A 14,582-nucleotide genomic window follows, 5' to 3' on the forward strand; every position below is an offset into this window, starting at 1 on the left:
TTACTTTAATGTAATATTGGATTTAGTAATGTCCCTTGAACTGCAAGGAGATCCAACCAGTCATCCTAAAGGAGATCAGTCCTGGGTGTTCATTGGAAGAACTGATGCTGAAGCTGAAACTCCAATACTTTGGCCACCTCATGCGAAGAGTTGACTCATTGGAAAAGACCCTGATGCTGGGAGGGGTTGGGGGCAGGAGGAGAAGGGGACGACAGAGGATGAGATGGCTGGATGGCATCACCGACTCGATGGACATGAGTTTGGGTAAACTCTGGGAGTTGGTGATGGACGGGGAGGCCTGGTGTGCTGCAATTCATGGGGTCACAAGGAGTCAGACACAACTGAGTGACTGAACTGAACTGAACTGAACTGAATGTCTCAGTGATACTTTCTTACCCTATGAAAGACTTAAACCTTAAAGGCTTACTTTTACAGTAAGTTTTTGTCAGAAGAATTCGAGAAATATAGAGTTAGTTGTAGATAATTGACTTTATAGGACATGTGTTCAGTTGTACAGGAACTATTACTGTTACAAAGTGACTATTGGGATATTCTAATGTTCATTAATTTCAAATTTCCAAAAGTCTTGAATTAACTTAAAAAAAAATCATTAGTCTTAGTACTAAGACAAGTTGAATTTACAATATATAACTGATCAGTTTCTGGTCCGAGGGTGACATACATATCTTTTTTATATGACTTCTGACTGCCACTCTATTCATTCAAATCTAGGCTCTGAAGATCATAATTCCTCTACGTTATAACACAATGTGACTGGTGTTTTCTCCCTTGCCTATTTTTGTAGTTGGTGTTACAAATTGCTCAAGGCTTAGTAATCTGACTTAAACATTCTCAGAACACTTGATACTAGAACATTTTAACTTAGAACATCTCACACTGTGTTCTCAGTGCTGCCAAGAACCAAGAATTCAGGTACTAGCTGAAACTGTGCTAAGTGCTAAATGTAAAATCTTCAGTGGTTACTGCTAAACTTCACGTTTTGAGGAGAAAGCTGCCGTAAGCTCTGCAAACTACACTCTACAAGCCTAAAAGGCATCAGTACTAAATAAAAAGTCATCTGTCATAGCCACTTAATGAGTTTCAACAGGCCTCATGAGTTTTTATTGTTTTAGCAACAGACCCTAGAAAAGGAGAATGTTTTCTGCACTTCATTATCCAGCCAATTTCCCATCCTCAGTTCATTTCAGTGGACAACCTATTGACTGATTAGTCGTGATTTCTGTCAGGAACACTTGAATCCCAAATAGGTTCCATCCTTTCTTGTTTTCCCTCATCTTCCTTACTTCCACTGTCTCACACGTTTATTGAGCAAACTCAGTGTACTGAATGCAGAGTTACAGAGATAAAATAGGTTGTCCTTGCTCTTGAGAGGCCCAAAATAGAATTAGGCAGAGACCAGTCAAGGAGCATAATGGCCCAGAGGTTCATTCAGTGTGACAAGGGATAGGCTGGTACCATGTGGAACGGCATGATGGGGGTAAAAGGGAGCTGAGTTTTGTGGGATTCTGTTTGGGATGATCTTAGGACATCCAGGCATGTAGAACTCCTTATAGGCACTCCTAGTAGGCACTCCTAGTAGGCACTCTGAGGCATCTGAGAAAAAAGGTCCAGAGTAGGGGTAGAAATTTTGTGAGTCAGTGGTATAGAGGTAATGAGATCATCGAGGAGGGATGAGTGGTCCAAGGACAGAATTCTACATAAGGTGGGGGATGAGTCAGTCAGTCAGTCAGTAGGTTCAGCTCCTCAGTCGTGTCCGACTCTTGATGAGTAGCAGCAAGCAACGCTCTTGAGGGAAAGGAAAGAAGAAACCCGAGGAGAGCAGTACCTACAAACAAAGTGAAGCCAGCTGTAAGGAGGAGGTCAACTGTATCATAAACTCAGATGCGTCCAATAAGACGGGGATGGGAACGGGACACTTTGCATGGAGACTTGGCCAGAGCACCCTCATGAGCTTCATGGGAGGTAAATCATATGACACTATGAGGAAGTGGTGACAAGCCAGGAGCACGTGCTCAAAAACTTAGCTGTGAAGGGAAAGAGAGATGTGTGGCCACAGTGGTGAGGCGTGTAGAGTCCAAAGAATCACCATCATCTCTTCTTTCTTTATTTTTCTCTCCTTCCATCCCCCCCCCCTTTGGCTTTATCTCATCTTCCTTTCTCTCCCTCTCTCTTTATTCTTTCCTTCTTTCATTTTTTAATAGGAAGACCAGAGATGAAATAGGTTTAAGCTACAGGCAAGGAAAACAGTTTAGAGGCAAATGTTGAAAATAGAGCAGGAATGGACTTTCCTTGTGATCCAGGGATTGGGAATCTTCATGGTAATGCACCCAGATTCGATCCCTGGTCCGGGAGGATTCCACTTGTCAGGGGCAGCCGAGCCTGTGTACCACAACTACTGATTCTGAGCCCTAGAGCCGAGGTTCTGCAACAAGAGAAGCCGCTGCAATGAGAGGCCCGTACACAGCAGAGAGTAGCCATCAATTGCCACAACTAGAAAAAAAAAGCCCATGCACAGCAACAAAGACCCAGCGCAGCCAAAAATAAATAATAAATTAAAATGTGGAAAAAGAAAGCAGGAAGAAGGTATCACAAATGAATTCCTCATCTCAGGAATCAGAAGAGGTTGGGATCCGGTATTCACTGCACAAAGCCTTCTTTTTTTCCTTTGTGATGTAGAAGCAAGTTCATTTTCAGATAACTAAGAAGAGAACAGGAATGGTAAAGTGAGAGAAGAAAGTTTAGGGAGGGCAGCTGTGAGATGTACTTGGAGAGGAGCCAACTTGGGATCATGTAGGAATTCAGAAGAGAGTTCCTAGCAGAGGAAAGAGATCATGAATGTAGTTATATCACCAATAGTTCTAGATGTGTGAATTTTTCCAGCAAAAGCCCACAACCTGGATGCAAGAGGAGAGGAAAGTAGATGGTTGGAGGGTCAGGTATGTCTAAAACCCAGAGACTGTGTCTTGAAAGCACTGAAGATGCTAGGGTGTGTTTCCCATGGAAGAGATAGGGCTGCAAAAGAAGGTAAGGTTAAGAAAGACAGGTCAACAGGAGGACTGACTCAGCAGGAATAAGTATATAAAAGAGGACAGATGCCTACAGGCATTCAACCCAAGATGAGTTCAGTATCAAACAGGATGGAGGTGAGGGAGAGACCTCAAGAGCCTAATCAGACCACCTAAAGCCATTCCAAATGGAAGAGACTCTCTCTTGTCTTTCAAGACCACCAGAAGGGGTGGTCCACATCAGAGGTCAGGGAATCTTTTCTGTAAAGGACTAGATAGTAGAGTGCAGCCTTTGATGCACAATCATTCATCTCTGCCACCGTAGCTTAAAGCAGCCACGGACAATGTGCACATGAATGAGCATGGCTAGACTCCAACGAAACTTCATTTTCAAAAACAGATGGTGAAAATGGATTAAAGATCTAAATGTAAGACCACAAACTATAAAACTTCTAGAGGAGAACATAGGCAAAACCCTCTCTGACATAAATCACAGTAGGATCCTCTATGACCCACCTCCCAGAATATTGGAAATAAAAGGAAAAATAAACAAATGGGACCTAAGGAAACTTAAAAGCTTTTGCACAACAAAGGAAACTACAGAAAGAAGAATGGAACTGGAGGAATCAACCTGCCTGACTCCAGACTCTACTACAAAGCCACAGTCATCAAGACAGTATGGTACTGGCACAAAGACAGAAATATAGATCAATGGAACAGAATAGAAAGCCCAGAGATAAATCCACGAACCTATGGACACCTCATCTTTGACAAAGGAGGCAAGGATATACAATGGAAAAAAGACAATCTCTTTAACAAGTGGTGCTGGGAAAACTGGTCAACCACTTGTAAAAGAATGAAACTAGAACACTTTCTAACACCATACACAAAAATAAACTCAAAATGGATTAAAGATCTAAATGTAAGACCAGAAACTATAAAACTCCTAGAGGAGAACATAGGCAAAACACTCTCTGACATAAATCACAGCAAGATCTTCTATGACCCACCTCCCAGAATATTGGAAATAAAAGCAAAAATAAACAAATGGGACCTAATGAAAATTAAAAGCTTTTGCACAACAAAGGAAACTATAAGTAAGGTGAAAAGACAGCCCTCAGATTGGGAGAAAATAATAACAAATGAGGAAACAGACAAAGGATTAATCTCAAAAATATACAAGCAACTCCTGAAGCTCAATTCCAGAAAAATAAACGACCCAATCAAAAAATGGGCCAAAGAACTAAACAGACATTTCTCCAAAGAAGACATACAGATGGCTAACAAACACATGAAAAGATGCTCAACATCACTCATCATCAGAGAAATGCAAATCAAAACCACAATGAGGTACCATTACACGCCAGTCAGGATGGCTGCTATCCAAAAGTCTACAAGCAATAAATGCTGGAGAGGGTGTGGAGAAAAGGGAACCCTCTTACACTGTTGGTGGGAATGCAAACTAGTACAGCCACTATGGAAAACAGTGTGGAGATTTCTTAAAAAACTGGAAATAGAACTGCCATATGACCCAGCAATACCACTTCTAGGCATACACACTGAGGAATCCAGATCTGAAAGAGACACGTGCACCCCAATGTTCATCGCAGCACTGTTTATAATAGCCAGGACATGGAAGCAACCCAGATGCCCATCAACAGATGAATGGATAAGGAAGCTGTGGTACATATACACCATGGAATATTACTCAGCCGTTAAAAAGAATTCATTTGAATCAGTTCTAATGAGATGGATGAAACTGGAGCCCATTATACAGAGTGAAGTAAGCCAGAAAGATAAAGAACATTTCAGTATACTAACACATATATACGGAATTTAGATAGATGGTGGCGATAACCCTATATGCAAAACAGAAAAAGAGACACAGAAGTACAGAACAGACTTTTGAACTCTGGGGGAGAACGTGAGGGTGGGATGTTTTGAAAGAACAGCATGTATGCTATCTATGGTGAAACGGACCACCAGCCCAGGTGGGATACATGAGTCAGGTGCTCGGGCCTGGTGCACTGGGAGGACCCTGAGGAGTCGGGTGGGGAGGGAGGTGGGAGGGGGGATCGGGATGGGGAATACGTGTAACTATATGGCTGATTCATGTCAATGTATGACAAAACCCACTGAAATGTTGTAAAGTGATTGGCCTCCAACTAATAAAATAATATTAAAAATAAAAAAAAAAAAAAAAGGAAACTACAAGCAAGGTGAAAAGACAGCCTTCAGAATGGGAGAAAATAATAGCAAATGAAGAAACAGACAAAGGATTAATCTCAAAAAATATACAAGCAACTCCTGAAGCTCAATTCCAGAAAAATAAATGACCCAATCAAAAAATGGGCCAAAGATCTAAACAGACATTTCTCCAAAGAAGACATACAGATGGCTGACAAACACATGAAAAGATGCTCAACACCACTCATAATCAGAGAAATGCAGATCAAAACCACAATGAGGTACCATTACACGCCAGTCAGGATGGCTGCTATCCAAAAGTCTACAAGCAATAAATGCTGGAGAGGGTGTGGAGAAAAGGGAACCCTCTTACACTGTTGGTGGGAATGCAAACTAGTACAGCCACTATGGAGAACAGTGTGGAGATTTCTTAAAAAACTGGAAATAGAACCGCCATATGACCCAGCAATCCCACTCCTTGGCATACACACCGAGGAAACCAGATCTGAAAGAGACACATGCACCCCAATGTTCATCGCAGCACTGTTGATAATAGCCAGGACATGGAAGCAACCTAGATGGCCATCAGCAGATGAATGGATAAGGAAGCTGTGGTACATATACACCATGGAATATTACTCAGCTATTAAAAAGAATTCATTTGAATCAGTTCTAATGAGATGGATGAAACTGGAGCCCATCATATAGAGTGAAGTAAGCCAGAAAGATAAAGACCAATACAGTATACTAACGCATATATATGGAATTTAGAAAGATGGTAACAATAACCCTATATGCAAAACAGAAAAAGAGACACAGAAGTACAGAACAGACTTTGGGACTCTGTGGGAGAAGGTGAGGGTGGGATGTTCAGAGACAACAGCATTGAAACAAGTATACTATCAAGGGTGAAACAGATCACCAGCCCAGGTTGGATGTAGGAGACGGGTGCTCAGGGCTGGTGCACTGGGAAGACCCAGAGGGATGGGATAGAGAGGGAGGTGGGAGGGGGGATCGGGATGGGGAACACATGTAAATCCATGGCTGATTCATGTCAATGTATGGCAAAAACCACTACAATATTGTAAAGTAATTAGCTTCCAATGAATAAAAATAAATGGAAAACAAAAACAAAAACAGATGGTGAACTGCATTCAGTCCAGGACCAGTTTGTTAACCCCTGCCCTAGACTATTTTCTTTGGGGGGATTTGTTCCTTTTTATTGATTGTAAGAATGCTTTATACACAGAGTATTAACACTTTGTCTATTTATACACACTATCTTATTTATATTTTTCATTTGGGATATTTGGGGGAAATGTAAAAGTTTAAAAAATACATGTTCACGTAGTCAAATCTATCAATCGTTTCCCTTGTTTGTGACTTTATAATCAGGATTAGAAGGGTCTTCCCTATACCAATATTACATTTTTTCCCCTATAACTTTTACATGTAGTATGTGTGTGTGACAGATTAGAACAGAGACCCTGGAGCCAGGATGCCTTGGTTTATAGTGCCTGTGATGGTGGTGGTGGTTTCGTCCCCAAGTCGTGTCTGACTCTTTGCGACTCCCTGGACTACAGCCCGTCAGGCTTCTCTGTCCATGGGATTTTCCAGGCAAGAATACTGGAGTGGGTTGCCATTTCCTCCTCCAGCGCATCTTCCCAACCCAGGGATCGAACTCACGTCTCCCACACTGCAGGTGGATTCTTTACCACTGAGTCATAGTGCCTGGAGTCCCATCGTTATCTTTCTAAGCATCCATTGCTCTAACTGTAAAACTGCAGGGGAGACTCACTCCTAATTTATAGGGCTGTTTCAAAGACTGAATGAGTAAAATCTGTGCAATGTAATAAAAAGTGCTTCAATCGGGGCGTGAAACATAGTACAAGCTAAATGTTAGCTATTGTTATTTTGGAATCTTTAATTCATATGAAATTTCTGATTTAAAAAGTGAATCTGAAGTCAAATTCTATTTTTCCCTCCACTTATCTAACTCCACCTCCTACCACATTTTCTCAATCTGACTTCCAAAATGCAACCAATATTTTCACAGTTTTTCTTTCAACTCTTGTTACAGGGTGGTATTTTTTTTTAGTTTACAAATAAAAATTGTACTTCACTGAATGTATATCCTTGGTGTTCATATTTTAGTCCTTGGCTAAAAGGTCAAGCTAAAGAGTTTATTATATGTTGTCATTTAAACAGCTAAGTTCTGAGACTTCCCTGGTGGTCCAATTGTTAAGACTTTGCACTTCCAATGCAAGGGGTGCAAGTTTGATCCCTGGTAGCAGAGCTAAGATCCTGGTGGTGCCTGCCAAAGCAGGAGCTACGGGAGATTCAGGTTTGATCCCTGGGCTGGGAAGATCCCTTGGAGAAGGGAATGGCAGCCCACTCAAGTATTCTTGCCTGGAGAATTCCATGGACAGAGGAGCCTGGCAGACTATAGTCCATGAGGTCAGAAAGAGTTGGACACGGATGAGCAACTGAGCTTGCTTTCACCAATCAAAAACCCCAAAAAACAGCTAAGTTCTTTTTTCTCTTTTATTGAGTCACATGAGCTAATGTATTAAAGCAAGGGTCCAGTGAGGTCCATGAGGTCTGGGCATGTCTAACTCTGGGCCTGTCCCCCTCCAACCTAATAACCCTGGTCTTTTTCAGGTCCTCCCAGCTATCAGCCTCCAAGAACCTTCACATATTCTCAAGTGCACTTTCCCAATTCTCCTCTAGCTTTGTCTCACTTTTTCTTTTCATCTCAACACAGACAGTACCTCCTGAGGAACATTCTTAAATCTCCAATATAAATTATGTGTTCCCCATTACTCTTTGCCTTTCTGGTGTTCATCCCAATTATAAATCATACAGTTAATTAATTATAGTCTAGTATGTTTATCAATGTCTTCTGTTTGAGTAAGAACTGACTGAATATTGGTTGAGTTAATGAATAGAAAATTTAAATAGAAAGTATTACAAATATTACTAATGAAATAAAAACATCACCAACTTGCTTTCCACAGATGTGAAATTTAAGGTCACTCAAATGGAAATATGTTTAATCTATTTATGAAAAAATGTTAAGATCTTTTTTTGGGTCATGCACGTGGCATGTGGGGTCTTCCCTGAACCCATGCACCCTGCATTGGGAGCTCGGAGTCTTAACCATTGGACTATTAGGGAAGTCCAAAATTTTAAGATCTTTACCTCAGAAGCATTTGTATGAGCATAAACCATCATTTGAATGAACTGCTGGCAAATAATTAGCATGTAGTAATAGCATCTAGCTGTATACACATATATAAATAGAAAGAAAATATAGATATATATATATAAAGAAAAAACTTATCTTTATAAATATTCTATAAATCAACATTTTCATGAATTCAAAACTAGCCTTTTCTCCCTTTAGTCTGCTTTGAAGTTTTACTATTGTCAATACATCATTCACGCATTTATCTATTACTGGTCTGTTCCTCTGGGAATTTACAGCCAAGTGAGACACATGCTAACTGGTTATCATGGCCAAGGAGCAGCACACACAGAACTAAAAACAGCAGGCTGCCTGCTGTCTTGAGAAGTCAAGAAGGCTTTTTGGAAATGATGTGCTTAGGACTTTGTGTGTTAGTCGCTCAGTCATGTCCGACTCTGCAACCCTATGGACTATGGCCCGCCAGGCTCCTCTGTCCTTAGAATTCTCCAGGCAAGAATACTGGAGTGGGTAGCCATTCCCTTCTCCAGGGGGTCTTCCCAACCCAGGGATTGAACCCAGGTCTCCCTCATTGCAGGCGGATTCTTTACCATCTGAGCCAGCTGAGACTTTAATTCTCCATATTTTAACTATCTATAAAGAGGAACGTTTGGTGAAAAGATCTTGAAAAAAAATCAAAAGATAGTAAATCTCATTTATCTATAACTTCTTGTGAAACAAAAACTTTGACATTTGTAAAGAATGCCTTTATTCATTTTGTCAGCTGTCTTCCATGACAACTAGATTTGAGTTGACTGCAGTGTAGCAGAAGCTGACTAGAGGCTCAGCAAACCCACCTCTCTCCCTGGAGACGTGGGAGAACATTTCCTAGTTCTCATAGTAGAAGGTGCCTGACACGGTGGCCAAGACAGTTAAGGGGTGTGTGTCTTCCCTGTGCTCCTCTTCCTTCTAGAGCAATCTTGGCGGCTGGAATCAGAAGATGGCAGTTGAACAAGACGAAAGGAGACCGGATCCCTGAGCAAATGTGAAGACCTCACCACGATGGACTGAAGTGTCAGCAAGTAATTAATGAAGCTGCTGAAAAGTTGAGGATATTTGTTAAAGCAGTCAGCTCATTTGGATGAATCACGACACTATGAGGGTAGCACGCAGTCACTCAGACTGTAAAGACGATGATGACAGATACTCTTAGTCCCTTTTCTAACACCCACCTCCCTTCTTTGCTAATAGGACTCTGATTCTGTTCAGTATGCTAATAAATACAGCTCCAGCCAAAGGATTTTGACTGCTCTAATGTGTTAAGTCACTTGAGTCGGGTCCAACTCCTTTGCGACTTCACAGACTGTAGCCCGCCAGCCTCCTCTGTCCATAGGATTCTCTAGGCAACAATACTGGAATGGGTTGCCATTTCTTCCTCCAGGGGAGCTTCCTGGCCCAGGGATTGAACCCGTGCCTCTTATATCACCTGCACTGGCAGTGGGTTCTTTACCACTAGCACCACCTGGTCTAAGCGCATCTTGAAAACCCTGTTCCCCACCTTTAGCCTTCCCAGCAGTGAGGCATGGCCATGCAGCCAAGCTGACCTCAGGTGAGTGGGTTGCAGGGGTTTCTGGGGAAGGTTTTCCCCTCCTGATAAAAGTGGGCCTACATGGATGACATCACTCTCATCCCTTCTTCCTTCTCCTTCACTCACAAAGTGACCTACATTCTGAACTACGATAATAAAATGCATTCTGAACTAACAGAGCATGTTTGCCAATGCCATAAATCTGTGGGCTGATATGGGATAATCATGGAAAGAAGAGTGTGTACTCCATCTAAAGGCATTCAAAGATAATTTTTTATTTAAACACTGACATGACAAAATGAAAGCCTCAATGGACCATGGCCACTCAGATCATGAAATCTGAAACATAAAGGGCTATTAATTTAACACTAACTCTTAATATTTTTGTCATCATTTACTGCTTCCCAGATGGCTCAGTGGTAAAGAATTTGCCTGCCCGCACAGGAGATATGGGTTTGATCCCTGGATCAGGAAGATCCACTGGAGTAGGGGCAACCCACTCCAGTATTCTTGCCTGGAGAATCCCATAGTCAGAGGAACCTGGTGGGTACAGTCCATGGGATCACAAAGAGTTGGACATGACTTAGTGACTAAACAACAACAAAAACTGAATATATTAGTAGCCTATCCCTCACACTTTGTTCATGTGCTTCTTTAAATCAGTATAATGCACTGGCTAAAAGCTTGGGTTTTGCAGTCAGACTACCCAGATTCAGATCCTGGCTCTGGTATTTACCATGTGAACTTGAAAGTGTTAGTCACTATTTCGTATCTGACTCTTTGCGACCCCATGGACTGTGTAGCCTGCCAGGCTCCTCTGTCCATGGGATTTCCCAGGCAAGAATACTGGAGTGGGTTGCCATGCCCTCCTCCAGGGGATCTTCCTAACCCAGGGATTGAACTCCGGTCACCTTCATCACAAGTAGATTCTTTACTGCCTGAGTCACAGAGAAGCCCTATGTGAACTTAAATGCTACTAAGCTTTGTCCATTTTTTTCATTATTAAAATGGAGATAATTATAACATGCTTCTGAGGATGGTGATGAGGATTAAATGACACAGTTATTATCAGGTTCTGAGAAGAGTACTCAGCACATATGCTTAATAAATAAAAGCTTTCATCTTTACTCCAGGTTTCATCTACACAGCTTCAAGCAGTGAAATAATCCATTTTCTGAGAGGGGAGATCTCTGCTTCTTCTGAGTGCAAGTGTGCTTTATGTTCAGGGCCTCCTGGTGAGTGAACTAAAGAATAATTAAGATTGTGTGACAGCCTTTGGACTGCCTGGGTTTTAGCAGGGTTAAAATAACATCACAGCTAAGTTGTTTTAAGTCGAGGATTAGAGCCAATGACTAAGAGTCAAGGGCGGGCTGAGAGAGGACAGCGGTGGCTGCGCCCTCTCATCCCTGTGAACTCTTCGGCCCTGGACGTGTGGACTCTGAGCCTCACACCGACAAGATGATAAAGAGACAAGAGCAAGTAATGGCCACAGATGATAATCCTCCCAGCGGCAGCGAGTCGGGCTCCACTCCCACCCCTCCATTCACCTCCCCCATGCTTCTCAGAAACGGATTATCCACCATTACAAGGACACAGCCCACCTCCACATCTCGGCAAGTGCTACTCCCTTCCCTAAAAAATCCATCAGCAGGCAAGAGAGACTCCAGGTCATGAAGATGATTGCAGTACAGAGACACTCAAAAAATTTTTTAAACTTGTATGCCGTTGGACTGCAAGGAGATCAAACCAGTGGATCCCAAAAGAAATCAATCCTGAATATTCACTGGAAGAACTGATGCTGAAGCTGAAGCTCCAATACTTTGGCCACCTGATGGGAAGAGCCAACTCAATAGAAAAGATTCTGATGATGGGAAAGATTGTGGACAGTAGGAGAAGGGGATGACAGAGGATAAGGTGGCTAGATAGCATCACCAACTCAATGGATGTGAGTTTGAGCAAGCTCCGGGAGATGAAGGACAGGAAAGCCAGGTGTGCTGTGCAGTCCATGGGGTTGCAAAGAGTTGGACACTGAGCGACTGAACAACAACAATATATGCTCTTACTGTTGTCACTGGAATCAGAACAGGTTGACTGATAAAAAACATTTAATGTGTGATAATAGCCCAGGTTTCTTGGCAGACGAAAGATCCTGAACAAAATTCACATATAAACATGGCTTTCCTTCTGAAACTGGAGGAGGAAATGGCAACCCACTCCAGTATCCTTGCCTGGAGAAATCCATGGACAGAGGAGCCTGGTGGGCTACAGTCCATGGGGTCGCAGACAGCCAGACACTACTGAGCGACTAACACACACACTTCCTTCTGAATAAAGGCAAGTGGAGTTTTATCTTTGTGTGCATTCATATTCAGTATATTTATTGTCACTATACACAGTGAATGTACCCAACAGGAAAAACAAACAAACAAAAACACCCCATCAGCCTGTCAAAACCCTATTCACTTCTGAGTCTAGCATTAAGTCCTCCTCTTTCAAGATAGCATCTCTAGTTCCCCTCTCAAATAGTCTCTCTGACTTCTCTCTGACTTTTCTGAATTCTTGCTGAACATTCAAATACTTTTTAATACCTACTATGAACTTGGAATTATTCCATGTGCTGAGGGGACAGGTCTTCTGAGTCTCTTGCTTAGCAGCTGAATTCCTTACCACTGAGCCGCCTGGGAAGCCCCATGACATTGCTACTAGTAGACAATTTGGGGCTTCCCAAGTGGCTTAGTGTTCAAGAATCTGCCTGCCGATGCAGGAGATGCAGGAGACTCAGGTTCGATCCTGGTTGGGAAGATCCCCTAGAGGAGAAAACAGCAACCCACTCCAGTATGCTTGCTTGGGAAATCCCATGGACAGAGGAGCCTGGTGGGCTACAGTCCTTGGGGTCATGAAGAGTTGGACACGACTGAGGGGACAGCACACACACAGTAAACAAGTCCTTCCCAGATAAACTGAGTCTGGTACAAGTTTATCTCACCTTCTCAGGCGGGCAGATGTGGCATTCAGGAGCAGTTCTGGGTCTAAGGAGAGATTAAGGGATGTTGCCATCCACAGTTCTAATTTCTTTCAAGAGCTTTATTTAGTCCCACTATTTCTTGTTTTTTCTTATCATTTATAATTTTTTTTCTTTTTTTTTTTTCATTTATTTTTATTAGTTGGAGGCTAATTACTTTACAATGTTGTAGTGGTTTTTGCCATACATTGACATGAATCAGCCATGGATTTACATGTGTTCCCCATCCCGATCTCCCGTCCCTAGTCCCACTGTTTCAAACACGTGCTTTTATCTGAATCTCCCTCATCATGTCAACTTTAATCTAAAATCAAGTTTATCACCTCACCTCCCAAAACACTGACTTCTGTCTTCCCTATTTCTGTTAATGGCACCATTTTTCTCCTAGGCAATGGGGCTTGAAGACATGGAGTCATCAGTTGCTCATTCCTTTCCCTTTGCTCCAAAATTTAATCAGCAATCACAAATCTCATTTTATTTTTTTAATTCTCTTTCCTTTTTAACACCAACACTAATATTGAAGTCGGTTTTACCCTGAGCCCACATTTACGCTATAGGACAGACTCACTTCTCTAACACAGCACATGCGTCACACTGCCGTTCAGAAACTCTCAGTAGGCTCGTCACTCCCTAAACACAGACTGCCCTTCAGAGCCTTGAATTCGCCTGCTCCGTGACACGGTCTCTATTCCCTGCCAACTTCTTATGACCCCCATGCCTTACCCAGGGTCCCCGTAGTCACTTTCATTGCTCCTCGGCGCCCGCCTACTCTGCTTACCTCCTCCCTGTCAATCCAAACTCAGCTCTTCAAGGCTTAAGTACGGTTCCACCTCCATCAACCAACCAAGCCTCTCCAGCCTTCACTTAACTCATAGTGCTGGCTGTCATCTACCTGGATCATTCAATAACTATTTGTATATACAGCTCTGTGATATCATTAACTGTGTCTTATGGAATTTTTCACACTTACACCAATGGTGTATATATTAGCTATGGCTAAAGACCCTGATGCTGGGAGGGATTGAGGGCAGGAGGAGAAGGGGACGACAGAGGATGAGATGGTTGGATGGCATCACCGACTCGATGGACTTGAGTTTGAGTAAACTCCGGGAGTTGGTGATGGACAGGGAGGCCTGGCGTGCTGCGATTCATGGGGTCGCAAAGAGTTGGACACGACTGAGCGACTGAACTGAACTGTCTTTTCTTATACTAAATAAAATGTATACTATTATTACATTATCCTTACACAAGTATGAGTATGCTTATACATCTTATTTTTAATTGAAATGTAATTGAACTACAACATTATTTTTATTCCAAGTGAACAACATAGGAGGTTGATACCCCTATACATTACAAATTGATCACCTTAAGTCTACTTACCATACAAAATTATTACAATATTATTGTTATATTTCCCACACTGTACATTTCATCTCTGTCCTTCTTTTATTTTGTAATTGATAGTTTGTACCTCTTAATCTCCCTCACCTATTTTACTCATTTCCTCCTCTCTGGCAACCACCTATTTGTTCTCTGTATCTGAGTCAGTTTCTGTCTTATTACATTTGCTCA

At 42.1% G+C, this 14,582-nt stretch overlaps 1 protein-coding gene across 6 annotated transcripts in view; it reads right to left on the reverse strand.

The window, feature by feature from the left end:
* The window catches only part of GREB1L (GREB1 like retinoic acid receptor coactivator), a 246,209-nt gene that overhangs the window by 201,300 nt on the left and 30,327 nt on the right, over positions 1-14,582 (reverse strand). The window lies entirely within an intron of this gene.

Source organism: Muntiacus reevesi, chromosome 4 (genome assembly GCF_963930625.1).
Source record: "Muntiacus reevesi chromosome 4, mMunRee1.1, whole genome shotgun sequence".
Classification (NCBI taxonomy): Eukaryota; Metazoa; Chordata; class Mammalia; order Artiodactyla; family Cervidae; genus Muntiacus; species Muntiacus reevesi.